This window comes from Ursus arctos, unplaced genomic scaffold, assembly GCF_023065955.2.
Source record: "Ursus arctos isolate Adak ecotype North America unplaced genomic scaffold, UrsArc2.0 scaffold_17, whole genome shotgun sequence".
Taxonomy (NCBI): domain Eukaryota; kingdom Metazoa; phylum Chordata; class Mammalia; order Carnivora; family Ursidae; genus Ursus; species Ursus arctos.
Window position 1 is genome coordinate 15,681,076 of NW_026622841.1, and position 13,971 is coordinate 15,695,046.

Below are 13,971 nucleotides of genomic sequence, written 5' to 3' on the forward strand. Positions count from 1 at the left end.
CATGCAGCCAGCATTACCCTGATACCAAAAACTGATAAAGGTACTACAGAGATGTACAGGCCAATATCTGTGATAACATAGATGCAGAAATCCTCAACAAAATATTAGCAAGCCAAATCCAACAATACATTTAAAAAATCATAATCAAGTGGGAATTATTCCTGGGATGTGAGGTGGTTCAATATCTGCAAATCTGTCGATGTGATATATCAAGAGAGGATAAAAACTGTATGATCATTTCAATAAATGTAGAAAAAGTATTAGACAAATACAACATCTATTCATAACAAAAACCCTCAAAGTAGGATTAGAGGGAACACACCTCAACATAGTGAGGCCGTATATGAAAAATCCACAGCTAACATCACACTCAGTGGTGAAAAACTGAGTACTTTCCCAAGATCAGGAACAAGACAAGGATGTCCGTTCTCACCACTTTTATTCAACATAGTATTAGAAGTCCTAGCCAACAAGTCAGACAAGGTAAAGGAATAAAAGTCATCCAAATAGGTAAGGAAGAAGTAACACTTTCACTGTTTGCAGATGATATTATACTATATGTAGAAAACCCTCAAGACTCCACCAAAAAACTACTAGAACTGATACATGAATTCAGTAAGATTGCAGGATACAAAATCAATATACAGAAAACGGTCCCATTTATAATTGAACCAAAAAAAAAAAAAAAAACCCCACCTACAAATAAACTTAACCAAGGAGGTGAAGGGGTTGTACTCTGAAAACTATAAGACATTGTTTATATCGTCTTTAATTTCTTTCATCAAATGGAAAGATATTCCATGCTTGTGGACTGGAAGAATTGATAATGTTAACATGTCCATACTCCTCAAAGCAATCTATAGATTCAGTGCAATCCTTATCAGAAGACCAACAGCATTTTTCACAGAACTAGAAAAACAATCCTAAAATTTGTATGGAACCACCAAAGACTCCGAATAGCCAAAGCAGTCTTGAAAAAGAACAAAGCTGGAGACTTCGCAGTCCTAGATATCAAGGTGTACTACAAAGCTGTAGTAATCAAAAATTATAGTACTGGCACAAAAATAGGTGCCTAGATCCATGGAACAGAATAGGCCAGAAATAAGCCCATGACTATATGCTCAATCTTTGACAAAGGAGGCAAGAATAGCAGTAGGAAAAAGACAGTCTCTGCAGCAAATGGTGTTGGGAAAACTGGCTCACTTTAACTGTACCCAAAAGTAAACTCAAATGGATGAAAGATCTTGTCTATGGCCATACCACCCTAAATACACCTGATCTCATCTGATCTCAGAAGCTAAGCAAGGTCAGGCCTGGTTAGTTCTCAGATGGGATTAAAGACCTAAATGTGAGACCTGAAACTATAAAAATCCCAGAAGAGAGAGCACAGGCAGTGATTTCTCTGGCATTGGCCGTAGCAACGTTTTTCTAGGTACTGGACACTGAGAAAAAGTAAAAAATTTTTGAAACTTTAGGATTTAGGAAAATACGTAATACATGATGGTGGTGTCATTTCCAGTGTGATTTATTTAAATCATTTATGCTTTTGAAATAGATTCTTTGGGGCTGACACATATTTAAGATTTTCAAGTATTTTCCATCTCTCTTAACTACTTTCATATTAGAAAAAAATTCTAAGTGCTAACAACCAGCATAAAACCCTTATGATTTGTAATTACGAATGTTTGACAGTCCTAATATTAACATTGAAATCAAGTAACTGTTTCCCAGGATAGCTGGGGGTAGCATATGTTCATTCCATCTTTCCATTTTGTATAAAGTAAAAAAGACACTCACAAAATGTTTCTTAGTCTCAAGTAATTGAGCTATTGCTTAAAAAAAAGTCTGGTTAATTCCCAGGCACATGATGGTTCTCAGCACTTTCCTTCATCCTGAATAGATGAAAGACACCATTTAATAGCCCTCAAAGTCTAGTTCGAAGGAGGGCTTTTAAAAAAAATTTTGACAGAGAGGTGGGGGAGAGAGCACAAGCAGGGGGAGCTCCAGAGAGAGAGAGAGAGAGAGAGAGAGAGAAAAGCAGGCTCCCCACTGAGCAGGGAGCCCAACACGGGACTTGATCCCAGGACTCTGGGATCATGACATGAGCCGAAGACAGATGCTTAACCGACTGAGCCATGTCTTAATAAGACATCATGGCTTTAGATTTCTGAAAGTGACACAGTTAGACTTGGGGGAACGAAAGTTGGTGGCTCCAAATTTGACCTCTTTAAATTGCACACAAACCACCACAAAATTAATATAAAGAAATCAGTTGTGGGAACATTTGACTTTTACACATAGTTAAGTACAGTTCAAATAGGTTATCTTATTTTAGGTGTCTTAGATTTTAAGGATAAATGGATCTTAGATCCACTTACACGATCTGTCTTTGAGGCGAGTGACAGAATATCCATCTGTTAATTTATTGTGCCTGAGTAACCCTGACAAGATTACTTCAGGCACCGTCCTTGGACCTTCTCAGCAGGCAGGGAATAATGGGTCCAATAAGAGTATGTTCAGACATGGGGGCCCCAAGCTCAGCATGGCTCAGGTTAATCCCCAAGTCAGAAGTATTGTCTCAAAGAGTGTTTCTGCTAACATGGATGCTTTCTGAGCCTAAAAATGAAAAACCTGATGGCAGAATTCTCTAGGAAAAGGTGTTGGTTGGAGTCATAGGCCAGCAAGGGTAGTATGGGCATTGCTTCCAGCTCATCAGGGAAGATCTCTGGAAGAAGGACCTTGAATGGTGTTTGCGTCTGGCTTCCATCCCTCCTCCTGCCCTGTGACCTCTTCTTGGCCAAAGACAGGCAGTCCACTCTCAGATGGAAAATTGCATTTCTCTTCATTTAAAATAAACTCACCCTTCTCGTGTTTCCTGTTTTTTCTCAGCTGCTGACCTTCAGTCTCAGGAGCGTGTGTTTAGGGGGTGCCCTTGCCAAAGGCTGGGCTTATGGTAGAGCACGTGCTGTCTTCAAAGGTAGTTTTGCTCCACAAAGAATCTTAAAACGTGTGAGCATTGTCAGTTACCTTAGGCATTCAGCAACTCCCCCTTGGATGTCAAAAGTGTGCAGGGAGTGATGGGAAATGCAAAAGAAATGTGTGTAGTTCCCGTTTCTAGGGAGATGCCAGAATAATTCTTTCAACCCCCCAGTCACACGAAGCGACAATCGGTGATCGTGGGCATCACGGCCGTCCCACCGCTGTCGTGTCAATCCCGTGGTGCGGCACTTCAGACTCTGGCTGTGTGTTAGAATCACCTGGAAAGCTTTCAGGAATTCTGATGCTTGGGCTGCATTCACAAAGGTCCTCACGTAATTGGTCTGGGGTGCAACTGGAGATCTGGATTTGTGCAGCCGAGTCTGAGAATCGGCGGCTTCACGTCAGCCCTAGAGGCGGGCAAGACAGGAGCTATGAGGACTGTCACTCAGCACATGGGAAAGCTGCAGCCCAGGGTGCGGTACCGGCCTGCCCAACATTACCCGATTAGTCCGTGGCAGAGTTGGGCTGAAAAACAAAGCCTTTTATCCAAGTGGACTTTCAAATTAAATTTGGCAATTCATTTATCACACTGTGGCCATTGTGTGAAATTCTTTGGTTATTACATTAAAAATCCGTTTCTGGGAAATGTAATGCAACTTGTTTAACCCTGGACTCCCTCCAACCTTAATGGACTGTCTCCCGTGCACCCAGCGTTGGTGCCAGGCGGGATGAGGAGGAGGATGAAGGCGACCAGGCCCTCGGAAGAGCCAGGACTCGGAAGGAACGGGTCTGGCATCGAGCCTCTGAGGGAGTTTCACAAGAGACAGACTCCAGCCAAGATGGCATTACCTCCCTCAACCCCGGGGTCCTGTCTCCTCCCCGAGGAGCCATAATCCCAAAGAAGGGAAAGGGGCAGCTCTTCCCTTTGTCATGTTCTTAATGTCTAGACTTGAAACGGATCCAACTTCGTAAATGTTTTTGATAGTGCTGCTTAACCTACAGTCCCTCACCTCAGAGTTTATGTTAACCACATTTGGGGTTTCCCATAAATCCTCTTGCTTCACCATTTCTCAGGGTCTGCTCTGGCTCACCTTCTGTTTTTTTTCCCCCCATATTTGCCAGCTTTGCTTTTAAGGCCAGCTTTCCTCAAATCTGTCATCTCGATGTCCCTCCCTTCCTCTGTCCAACACCACGAGCTCCCCTGACAGACCCCACAGCAGCCCTCACTCGTTTGCCAAGGCTGCCCACATTGTCTAGCTCGGGAGGGTTCTAGGGAGCTTGTCTCTCACTGGCCCTCACAGGGGTCCTCAGGTTGGGAGGGAGGCGCCGGGCTGTGCCAGCCGGAAGGAGGCCAGGCCATCCCTTCGTGTGACGTTTGCTTTGTTGGATCACGGCAGGGCTTGGTTGGTGTGGCTTCTGTGACTTCCGTAGAATTTCTTCTTGATCCTGATTTGGTGGTAGTTCTTTGTAACTAACCTTTTACTAATAAAATCCCCTTAGAAAGCCTCGCCTTCTTGTCAAGAAGCTTGCTTGCTTGCCTGCTTTCATCTTTTTTGTTCCTTTTCTTCCTTTTCGTATATTGAATGCTTACCATGGGCACCACCTTACCTATGCCGATGAACCAGACAAAGCTCCTGGGTGGATCTTGCCTTCTAAGGTGCTATCTGTGTGAGGCGGGGAGGGACATCTACTCTGTGCCAAGAATAACCTCCTCCATGGAACAAGCGGTAGGGTAAATACATGCGCTAAGTATTGTGCCAGTAAAGAATAAAACCCCTCCTGACTCTATGCTTACCGTCTATTTAGGAGATAAAAGTATAGCTTAATACAGTCAAGGTGCAGAGCAAGTGCGATGAAAAGACATGTAAGAGGGGATCAGGTTTTTTTTCCCGATGGTCGATCTGCTTGACCACTTGCAGACGGCATTGGAAATGACCCTCACACAAGGAGATGGCCTCTGATAAGTGGACAGAGAGGAGGAGGAACTGGGAGGGCCAAAGTGTGGAGCATGGGTGAACATGGTGTTAGGAACAACAACAGGGTTTCTGGAATAAAACTGGACGTAAAGCTTTGAACAGCCTCACAGATCCTAAGGGATGACCCTGAAGATAATAGGAAACCAGGTGAGGTTTTAGAGCTCAGTGATTGACTCCAGTAGAGCTTCGTGTTGGGCGAGTGGTTGCTTTGGTAGTGTGGTGTGGAGGGACATATACGGGGGAGACCGGTTAGGACTGTGAGCTGTGGGTTGTCGTCTCATCAAGACAGGATGAGGTTCGGGCGTCCATCCTAGGCAGGGCAGGTGGGGGAGAGGGCAGGAGGCAAAGAAGACTGGACACGTGGCTGTCAGACGTTTGGAATTGGATGTGCTGAGTGAGGAAGAGGCACTGGAGACGGGTTTCCGACTGGAACATCTGGATGTGCCATTCAGGAAGAACAGAAATATGCTGGGGTTGTGATCTGGACACGTGTCTCACATGTTAATATTTGTTCTGAAATCAACCCTGAGGCGTGTAGGTAGGGTAATGTCACCCCATTTTATACCAAGTTAATGGAAGTCAGGAAAACGGTCATCAGCTCAACTTTTGAACTGTGACCACAGAGGCCAACAAAGCCTTGAGAAAGACCAGCTGAGAGCCAATGACATGAAAACTCCAACCGTGGCTTGAAGGAAGTGAGCTACAATCCCAGCGTTCAGACTTAGAGGATTGAGAAATTGGTAACCAGTACTTAACGCTGGGGATGTGGGCTGTGAGACCATTCCTTTGGGATTGTGTTGACATAACAACCATAACATGGGATGCTGAGGAAAATTGCCCCAGCTGTCTCCTCCAGATTGTGGCCAGTGTGCAAACCCAGCCAGTTGAAAAATATCCCCCAAAACTAGTGTGGAAGGAAGCTTAAATTATTTGGGAAGGCATGATTATTTCTTTAGTGGATTAAGTGTATTTTATGTAAGAAGTAAATCAAACATATTTTTTTGGTTAAAGACCAATCTGTGTACATTTGTTATTTTAAGTATTGGTGGCATTTAAAATTATAAAAGTGTTGCCCATGAGAGAGAAATATTATCCTTATGCTTATATTTAAAACAGGTAATTGAGTCAAAGGTTTAGACTTATGTTAACAAGTATGGGAACATGAGAGACATTAAGCACTGATTATATTGAGATTTTAAATGAAAACATTCAGAGTATAACTTGTGAACTCCCTCTTTAAAAGAACTGTTGAGGGGCGCCTGGGTGGCACAGCGGTTGAGCGTCTGCCTTCGGCTCAGGGTGTGATCCCGGCGTTATGGGATCGAGCCCCATATCAGGCCCCTCTGCTATGAGCCTGCTTCTTCCTCTCCCACTCCCCCTGCTTGTGTTCCCTCTCTCGCTGGCTGTCTCTATCCCTGTCGAATAAATAAATAAAATCTTTAAAAAAAAAAAAAAAACTGTTGAAGTATGCTTATATAGATATGTAAGTGGAACTTTTTTTTTTTTTTTAAAGAGAGCTAAACGAAGAGAGTGGGGGCAGGGTTGGTGCAGAGGGAGAGGGGGAGAGAGAATCTTAAGCAGACTTCATGCCCAGCCCAGAGCCCGACATGGGGCTCCATCTCACAAGCCTGAGGTCATGACCTGAGCTGAAATCAAGAGTTGGACACTTCACCACCACCAGGGCACCCCTGGAACCTTATAAATTCTTGAGGAGGGATTTGGATTTATAAACCTGAATACATTGAATATTAACTTTTAAAGTAATTCAGAAGTACTTTTTGAACTTTTAAGTGTTACAGAAACCACTGGAGAATCTGAAAGACTCTGTGCATTGGTTTGTGTCCTAACACTGTGGGTGGTGACAAATGACAGCTGTGCCCCGCTGGTCCCCATATGGTGATCTGCATATGTGCCCAGCCCCCAGTCTTTGTTCCCATCACTTCTGCAGGTCTTTGCCCTGCCCCTCCCCACAAGCCCTGGTCAGGGAGCTTCTTTAGGTCTGTCTGCTCTGACTTCCTTTAGGGTTTTAAAGTCCATACCGTGTAATTTTACTTAATTATATGCCCTCTTGTCACAGTCTCAAATTCTTTCAGTGTGTGTAAGTCTTGTCTTCCCAGCCAGAGCAGGAATTCTCTCTCTCTTCCTCCCATGATACCTCCAACCAGCTATCTAATAGCTTTTTAAAAAGCATGCAGAAGAGAAGCCCACCTCTTGGGTTGACTGCGTTGGAGTTCTTTTCCCCGAAATCATGGTCACGTAAGCAGGGAAGTCACGGGAGGTGCATTTTCGGAATCCTCTACATCTGTGGTTCCTATAGCACAGGGGAGAAGGCTTCAGAATACCGCGGTTCCCATCTGGGCTCCATTACTTGTTAGCTGTGTGAACTTGGCTAATTTATTTGGGCATTCCAAGCCTCAGTTTTTGCAGCCCCTTAGCCCAGTGCCTGCCAAATAGTAGAGCTCCATAAATATTCATTGTTGTTGTTATTGCTGCTGTGTTTTCGGGAAGAAGGGAATGGCACCGCCTCCAACTAGACCTCTTCCTTGCCTCTGACCAGGCCAGAGAGGAGGGGGAGCTGCTGGAGTGGCCCTTGGACCCTCTTACAGCCCTGGGCTTGCTGTGGCCTGTCGTGCTGCCCTGGAGAAGGCGGGAGGAAGGGTAGGGTTCGCTCTGGGACACATTGTTCCAAGCGGCCGCCACAGTGCGGGATGGAGGGAGGGTTAGGTGTAGTGTGAAGAACCATTGCTTCTGCCAAAGGATTCAGATCTTATTCCACACTTGAGATCTGCCCCAATCACTCTTCACCTACTCAAAGGTGAGCGAAGGCTTGTTCATTAAGATACCGTCCTTTAGGCCCACGCCATCCATTTCCTGCTTTGACCTGAGAATTCCAGGAACTCTTAGCAGGGGACTCCCCTGGCTTAGGGGTATGAATAATCAGCAAAGGCCCAGCAATCTGTCACCCCTGAGCCAGGCTCAGAAGTGTGCAGCCTGAATAGCTTTCCATCAATGAAGTAGGTAGGTCGTGCCCTGCTGCCAAGACTTCTTAGACCTCTGTCTTCTCAGTGACTATACACTTGAATCAGCGTATGCTTCAGCCTAAACTTTATGCTTAAGCCTCAGGCTCACTTTTGAAGCCTTTAGTTCAATGTAATGGACGCCATTTTTCTGCACTCAGAAACTGAGTTTTGACAACTCTGAGTTTTGACAACTCTCTGCTTTGCCCAAGCACAAGTGTCTTCTAAAAAGCGTTTTGAATTTTTTCTGCTTTCTGAAACACTCAGATTGTCTGTTTTTCCTTCTGAGCTGTGCCCAGAAGGGCCTAGAGAGACTGCCCACGAGCAGGTGCCTTGGGGGTCCTTTCCCGGGTTACCACTCCAGTCCTCAGGGGCGTGCTTGCCAGCTCTCTGCTGGCAGGGAGGCGCCGCCCGGAGGACACCAGCTGAGCGACACCTGATAAATAACAAAGGACAGGCATTGGTGGTGGGGCTCCCCTGGGAGACTCCATTGTTCTCACGTTGAAGAGCCAGAGACAGCTGGGAGATGGACCAGTCGATGTCTCTGGAACTTCCAGGCACGGGGACCTTGCGGTTCTTTGCAAACAAAGCCCGCTGCTGCACGTGGCTTCACATCCTCCCCTTTGTGCCGAAGCAGGAGACCCACCCAGCAAAGCAACTGAGAAAGGTGAGTCTATCTGATTCAAAGGATATTGGCTTGGGGGCCTCTCAAAAGGTCGTTGTTGTGCATAAAGAGGCCCTTTGGGTCGTGCCTGTGTTGAGCACTTGTCCTGTTGGCAGCTCAGGAATCTCCCCAGGGACTTTGGTCGGGAGGGAGAGGAGCTGTGTGCGGAAATTCACTTTTCTAGCTGGCTCTGCAGAGAGAATGAGCCTTGTCACCTTTGAGCTCCGTCCGAGGCTCATCCCAGCTCATGTATCCCCCTAGGGGTGGGTGGGTTATTTTCTGAGCAAGCTCTGGAGCCCTCTCGGGAGATGGCTGCAGGCGCGGGTGTTGCTTTGCTCGTTCACAGGCAGGTCAGACAAGTGCGGTTATGTAATGTGCGTAAAACGAAAGCCCTTCTGAAAAGGAACACGAACAATCTGGTTAAAGCACCATATACAGCGATTCAGGGGGATTCCACAATCTTTTATTCTGAATTTTACCAAATATTGCTCGAGGATAAGATTTTCTATGGCCAGAGTCTAGGAATCCTTTCTGTTCCAGTGGTATATTGGTCTGTAACATGGCTACAGGGTGGCTTTTGGGGAGGAAGGGGTGAGGAGCCACGGAGCCTAGAACAATGTTTGATGGTCTTTGCATAAAAGGTCTGTTTTTAGAAATTACTTTTAAACAATTTATTAAATACTTAATATATACAAAAGGTATAAAACAGTCAAGGCCCTTCTAACAGGTTAAGATATGAAATATTTCAGTAGTGATCACACTCCTTGGTCACCCCTCCCTGATTTCAGCCCCCTCTTCCAGCCACACTGAGCCACAATCCTGAACTTAGTACTTGTTATTCCCACGTATTCCCTATACTTTGATTACTTCTGTATGTATCCCCTAAGTGACATACAGTATCATTTTTCATGTTAAGTTTAAGATAAATACCATGACCGGGTCACTCAACATGAGATGCTATATCCATGTTGACCCAGATGGCTGTCACTAGCCCAGTTTCACTGTCCTATGACATCCCATTGCAGCAACGTCCCGAAGTCGGAGAAAGAATATTGATGTGGAAATATTTTGTTTGTATTTTCTTGGTAGTTGAAATATTGTGAATATTGTGCCTGTTCCCCATGACTGGGTCATTGCCTGCATGGTTAGTGGTGTGTGACTTATGTTTGGAAAACGAATGCTTTGGCAGCAATTCATGTTAGGAGAGGAGTAGACCCTTTCAGAAAAAGCCTTTGCAAATCTACTCAATCAAATCTGATCATATGAAGAATGGACTGGAGGAGGATGAAACTGGATAGGAAGTAAAGGTACTTTTATGATAAATTAGGCCAGGAAGTATGAAGTCCTTGACTACACATGGTGACAGGGATTGAGAGACCTATAAAGATCTGAGTACTAGTAAGAGGGTAGAGCCTGTAATACTTGGTAGACCAGATGTGGAGGAGACGAGAATGATTTCTGTCTGGCTTTGGTCCATCAGGTGAATAATGGAACCTTTCTCTAGCACGTGAAATTCCTAAGAAACAGCCATTTTAGTGGCAGTGAGGTTGGATAATAATGATTGATTAGTTTTGGACTTGCTGAATTTGTGCTGCTTGTAACCTATGAGAGAGAAGTCCAGTAAGCGTTGTCTGTATGAGCCTGGGAACGGGAGAGAGATGTGAGCTGGGGATAGACTTCTGGGATTCACTGGCAAGTGAATGGTGGATGAAGTCACAGCAGTAGCTGAGGCTCCAAGATGGAGTGTGTATGATGAGAAGGGGAAACGGCTGAAGACCAAACCCATCAGAACACGAAGAGGAGCCTGCAAAGCAGTGTGGAAGGTAGAGGCCTAAAAAAGGAGGGAGAAAGGTGCTATCCTGAAGAGAGATGGAGAAGTTTCAAGGAGGAGTTGGTCAACAGACCAGATGTGACAGAAAAGTCAAGTTAGTCAAGAGCTCCAAGAAGTCCGTTGGACCTAGCATCAAAGAGGACATGGGTGATCTTCAGGACAGCTGGGTCAATGGAAGGGTAGGGGTAGGAACCAGGTGATGAATCAGCAAAGACTGGGTAATGAGAGAAAGAAGACAACGAGGCAATGTTGAAATACTGTTTCAAGAGGTTTGGTTGGGCCTGAGAGAAACAGATGGCGGCAAGAGAGTAACAGTAGGATTGAGGAGACTTGTTTCGAACATGTTTATATCCCAAAGGGAAAAATCCAGTGTAGAAGGAAGACTTGAGAGAGAGGAGGTAATTGAGGAATAGGAAGGAAGGGAATCCCAAACAAAAGGGAAGGATCAACCTTGGGTAAGAGAAAAGATTTATTTCCCACTGAGGAGGAATGGCAAGAGGAAGAGACTGGTGGTGGAGGGGGATATACTTGGAATTGGGAGGCTGGGGAGTTGATATTTCTACTCCTTTACCTCTGCCGATACCTTTGCTCCACCATCACTGATCCTGAGGAACTTCTCATCATCTTACAGGAGTCATTAGCATTCCTCAAGAGCTGCACTGTCCCATATAGCAGCCACTAGCCACATATGGCTATTTAATTTTAAAATTTTTAATTCCATTCCTAAATATACTAGCCACGTTTCAAAGATGCGCTAGCCACATAGTGGCCACCATATTGAACATCAGCGCTGCAGAATATGTCCAATAGTGCAGAAAGTTCTTTGGACAGTGCTGGGCTAGAGAGTCCTCCCTGAAAATTCCCCCATTAAAACCTAAGCCTGCCTGCTGTATTAGACCTTCATTCCCTGAGCTCCTCTGTTAGGGTATTGATACCTATTCACCTCAGTGTCAACTACTTAAAAGGCAATTCAACAATATATAAAACCTTACATTCCAGTAGCTAGGTCAGTGTATGGTTCACAAAGAATGGTGGATAAATGGCCACTGAAAACTCAAACGAACAAGCTGAAGAGTGAACGAATGGGTGCGTTGGCCTTAAGTCTTTGGGCCTTAAGACCGTGAAGCTTGAGGTTCTATAGGGATTTGATTAGTGTTCATTCGTGATAAACACCTTATCTTTATCAAAGCTTAACTTGCAGTGCTCCCAGGCCTGTTGTCGGAGTTTCTCAGAAATCTTTAACTTCCTTGAATACTTGACAAACTTGACTTTCAGACAACAACAAAAACCTTCTCCAGATTATTCCATTGCTGATATAAAATAGGCCTTAGTCTTAGACTTCCCCTGGCAGTAGGCAGTAAAGACTGAGGGCAGCTCCTCTCCTTCAGAATGTGAAGATAGTATTGGGTAGGATGTGAAGGCTAAGTCATTTCGTCTGCCATTAACACCTTGACCGAAGTTTGTTCAATCCGTTTAGCACAAGCCAGAAGTAGGGCTCTGGGGGATCTGGAACACAAGAAAATTCACTGTAGTGTTGACTTAAAAGGTGTCAAAACCTGGAAAAGGAGTTTTGTAAATAATACAGCAACAATATTAGCTAATGCTTATTGAGTATTTGCGGGTCAAACACTGTACTGAGTAGCTCGTTACATTTTAATTTTTAATATAAGCCCCACACGTATATGCTTTGTATATGGTAAACCAACAACCTGAGGTTTGAAGATATTAATAGCGTTGTTAGTGTCACACAGTACGTGGTTCGAGTTTGAATTTAGGTAGGTTCTAGAAGCTGTGTTTAGCCACTGTGTTGTATTAGCTCCCAAGCCCCCATGTGGTGCTCTGGGATGAAACCAGAGTCTGTCAAGGACCCCTGAAGGGCACGGAGGGAGGGCAGCAAAAGAAATAAGAATGAATGTTGAAATACAGCTATGCAATCCTTTATTGCTTCGGATGGTCTCTAGGACTTAGCAGTCATGCTTCCGTTTTATCCTTGTAGGCAGTCACGAACTACTAGGTGAGTTGTGCCTATAGTTCATTATATGTCAGTTGTTTGAAATTTGGGATGATTCTACAGTTGGAACAATATCCTGAATGATGGGAGGTGTCCAGCGTAGCAATCTGCATCCGTGTAAATAATTAATCCTTTTTAGCTGGTTCACAGAAAATCAGCCTCTGAACAGTAGCAGGAGGATCTTCATGGCACCCACAAGCTCATGAACCACCCTCTACCCTGCTGACTGGTACATGCTTATATAGAAACATCAGCCAAAACCACGCAAAATTAGAGCACCAAATCCACAGTTGAAAAAATACTGAACATTTCCAGATGTACTGGACAGGATTTTTGGATTAAACCAGGATTAAACTCTTCTCAGGAGTACTACTTTTCCCCTTTATCAGTTTAACGCACGAGTGTGCTTATGGGTTTTTGTTTGGAGTGTGGGCATCCACTGGGGAGAAGAAAAGGCTTCTCTTAGTAGCTAGTAAAATGTAAAGTGAGGGAAGCTGCATTTGTGTTTACCAATGTAAGGTCAACCCATTTTGGTTAAGAAAGGAGTTAACGCTCAAAGTCAGATTTCTTGGGTAAAAAGACTTCACTGGGTTCTCTTTTCATTGTAAAGCAGCCAGAGTGACAGAAGATCCAAAATAAGATACAGCCTCCAGAGAGGATTCTTGGTGCGTTCTTGACACCCATCTGAGGTTGGCGTACGACCCCCGTGGCCAGTGGGAGATGGTTGATTTACAGACGCTCAGTGGGCTCTGAGGTAGGGCCCAGAGACGGCAGGGGTGCCCACAGGGACATTGTCTTTGAAGACAAGTCATGTTTACGACTTTTTTTTGAAGACCATTTGTAATGGGATGTCCAAACAGGCTTGCTAAGTATGTAGATAATTAAAACAAAGTTTGATTTATAAACAAAAACAAAAAGGCACATAGGAAGTCAGCATTTCACGCATGCATTCTGTGGTTTGCTGTGTGGACATTCTCCTCCTCAAGGATGCCTTTCTGATTTCCCTGAAAGGGTCACTGTGTCCCTGTCTGTCACATCTGATGAACTGCATCCCAAGTAACTGAACAGCTTGGGGGGAGTTTGAATGCCTTTAGCTCTGTCGTGGAGCATGCCAATGACATGCGAGTGTGACCCTTGCCCTCGGAGAGCTCCACAGAGCATTTTCTCTGAAACAGTTCACAGCTAAGGATTAAGTTTGTATTACTGAGGAAACTGTATTTGTCAGACTCTGAGTCTGGGCCGGATTGGAGTTGGTCCCGAAGCACAGCGGGAGCCGAGATCATCACAGTCGTTTGGGCAGGAAGCTATGGCTGGGAAGTTCAAGCATTCAGATTCGTCTCCCAAGCCCAGTTTCCTGGGGCCTGGCCTAAGCAGTGTCCAAGTGGAGCAGGTCACTTCCTTCACCTTTTCCCATGGAAATTGCCAGGAGGAAAACAGGTTATTGAAGGTTGTCTCATTGGGCAGTTGTCCTGGTGGCTCCTCCGGCTTTTCCT

The 13,971-nt window shown here is 44.9% G+C and overlaps 1 protein-coding gene across 1 annotated transcript in view; it reads left to right on the forward strand.

Annotated features, from left to right (window-relative positions):
• CCBE1 (collagen and calcium binding EGF domains 1) overlaps positions 1–13,971 on the forward strand; it is a 225,886-nt gene that overhangs the window by 62,692 nt on the left and 149,223 nt on the right. The gene's annotated exons all lie outside the window — the stretch shown is intronic.